Source organism: Zychaea mexicana, assembly GCF_025766255.1.
Source record: "Zychaea mexicana strain RSA 1403 chromosome Unknown BDB00scaffold_20, whole genome shotgun sequence".
Lineage (NCBI taxonomy): Eukaryota > Fungi > Mucoromycota > Mucoromycetes > Mucorales > Lichtheimiaceae > Zychaea > Zychaea mexicana.
Genome location: NW_026516683.1, coordinates 519,548 through 522,774, shown reverse-complemented (window position 1 = coordinate 522,774; position 3,227 = coordinate 519,548).

Here is a 3,227-nt window from a genome sequence, read left to right as displayed (position 1 = left end):
ACCTTTGGAGTGCGTCCAGACAGCAGGACTTTACAGGTCCTGTCTTGTCCTTCCGCCAATTTATCTGGGACCACGGTGCAAAGTTAAATATCGGTGCAAAGGGGTATTCGGAGACCCATCAGACGTGCTCCAATGTATACTTAAGAATAATGATATTTTACGTGCCTATCTACAATTCAAGACAAGACCACAGGCCACCAAAATATCTACTCCTAAGGACAATAGCGCCAAAACATGAATGGCTGAGGCCTATGTTCAAGGAGACAAGATTCGAAACCGGTCATCCATCTTCCACTTGACGGATAAGGATTTCGATGAGGAGGACCTTGAAGATCCCACCGAAAGCAGCTTTGACAAATTACTGCAACAAAAGATTATACAAGCTCGTGTTGAAACCAGCAGCAGAAATCTTTATATGCAAAACATTGTCAGCTATACCAGCTTCATCATCGTTCACAATCGAATACTAGGAAAAGATCACGAGTGGCGTGAAAAATACGCGTCCAACGAATCCAGCATGGTCTATTATCCAGAGCATATAAGCATAATGAAAGCAGAGTATCACCTATGTGGCAGAATCTACTGTACACGACCTACTGGTTTTCACTATATAGCAACATGCAGAGCGCCTGACAACAACATTTACGAGTTCAATAATACGAAGCGTGTCGCTAAAAAACTCAAGAAAATCCATGGCAAGGTAGCATACACGCACTCCGTCATATATCGTAAACTCGCACAGGACAATAATCATCTTGACAAACCGTTTATTACGGAAGAAGAAGAAAAAGAATTTGAGCGGTAATGAGCTATATAAATCTCCATACAAGGATAAAGCGTCAAGCTGATGCTAACCCGCTATTATATTTCTGTTAGCCTATTACAAGATCCAGTAGTATTATACCTATTGCAAAAGACAGGAAAATAAGCATATTCTACTTCTCTTTATCATATAAATAATATCCCAAGTATAAATCTCCCTTTTTTTTTTGCTTCTTCCCCTTTCTGCTAAATCTATGTACCTTTTTTTCTTTTCCTTAAAATATAGTTTGCTCTTCCTTGCCCTCCATTGAAACTTAATAATATACAAAGAGTGCTACGACGTTCTTAAAATCAAAAGAAAAAAATGTACTTGTGTGATTATTATGCAAGTGGATAGGGTATGCTTATAGTGCGTAGAGTGGTAATAGTTGGCATAAAAAATAAATCTTAAAAGTGACAACAACAACATGTATGGTCCTCTTAGCGCTCAAGGTATGTAAGAGCATCCCCAGCGGTTTCGGTAATCCAGCTGCAAAATCAAGATCCGAAATAAAAATAAATTTACCGCCAGAGTGGCTTCTTTGATGGTTTCGGTATTTTGAAATCGGTATTTTCGGTATTACTGCCTTTCTTCTGTTCCTATCTTTTATGTCTACCGCATCCGAACTTTTTGATCTTCTCCTCGAAGAGGAAGAAGAGAGTGCTATTATTGGAACCCGCAGACGAAAACGCCTTTTTCAAATGCTTGCCAGAAAGCATAGAGAAACACCAACCCATAAAAACGGGTCTGTTCCTGGGCACAAAACAAAGGAACGCGACCGTGTAGCTGGCGCAGATCGTCTATACAAGGACTACTTTGCTGAAGATTCCGTATATGACGATAAAGACTTTTGCCGCGTCTACCGTATGGAACGTGATCTTTTTTTACGTATAGTAGAAGGCGTAAAACAGCATGACAATTATTTTGAACAAAAGTATGATGCTGCGTTAAAACCGGGCCATTCGACGTTGCAAAAAGTATCTGCTGCGATGAGACAACTTGCTTACGGAGGCAGTGCCAAGGTAGTCGACGAATATCTTCGGATGGGTGAAAGCACTGCTTTAGAGTGTTTAAAGCGTTTTTGCTCGGCAGTAATCAAGGCTTTTGGTGACGAATATCTTCGTGCGCCCAATGCAGAAGATACCAAGAGGCTGTTGGCTTTTGCTGAAAAGCGCAACTTTCCGGGCATGCTTGGGTCTCTTGATTGCATGCATGTCGAATGGAAGAATTGTCCTACTGCTTGGAGGGGCCAGTACCAAGGAAAAGAAAAAAAGGCCACAATTATTCTTGAGGCAGTGGCATCCTGTGACTTATGGATCTGGCACGCATTCTTTGGGCTCCCTGGTTCCCTCAAGGATATCAATGTGCTACATCGTTCACATTTGTTTGCTGATCTTGCCGCTGGTCGTACACCACCCGTCGAGTTTACTATTGGTGACCACGTGTATAACAAAGGATACTATCTCGCTGACGGAATTTATCCAAAATGGGCAACTTTAATACAATCGATTCCTGGCGAACCTATAGCACCTAAAGAACAGGTACTGAAATATGATTGCACTATGCTCTTATTAAAACCTATTTTCTGTGTAGTTATTCAAAAGAAAGCAAGAAGCATATCGCAAGGATGTCGAGCGTGCTTTTGGTGCATTGCAATCACGCTTCGGTATAATCCAACGACCTGTAAGATTATGGAAACGTGAAGATATTCATAATGTCATGACTTCGTGTATTATCCTGCATAATATGATCGTGGAAAATGAGCGTGCTAGGTACAAGCTACCATTGCAGATTGATACAGATAATAGCCGATTCCAATACCACGATCCTACGACACCGCAGATCAATCGCGATCAACAAACTTTAGAAGAGTTCATCCAACGACATGTAGACATAAGAGATAGTCAAGTTCATGCACAGTTGAAAGAAGATTTGATCGATCATCTATGGAGCCGTCATGGAGAGAGCTCAGAATAAACATTGATCTTTTAATTTTCATCGCTTACATGTTCGTCATTTGCATCTTCTCTACTTTCTTCCCCTTCTTCTCCTTCTTCATCTTCTACACTCTCTTCTTCTATGACAGCTGCGGCATCTAGTTCAGCCACACCACTGTCTTGTTCAGCAGCTTTTTCTTCCTCCTTCAAAGCCTTGAGGACCCTTTTCTTCATATACGGAAGTATTCCGCAGAGTCCTCGTCCATATCACTTATGTTCGTGTTCATGATGATGATGTATGATTGGCGTTGCATCAAAAGAAACGCGTTTCCGCGTCCACTCGAGTTGCTCGCGTTCTATGGCGACTAACTCGGACTCATCTTCTTCGAGTTGACGCTTCTCGCCACGTTGCGCTTTTGCTTGCTTGCGCCCGATGGGTCGCTCACTCGAGCCTTGATTCGCGCCTCCCTTCTTTGCGTTGTTGGCCC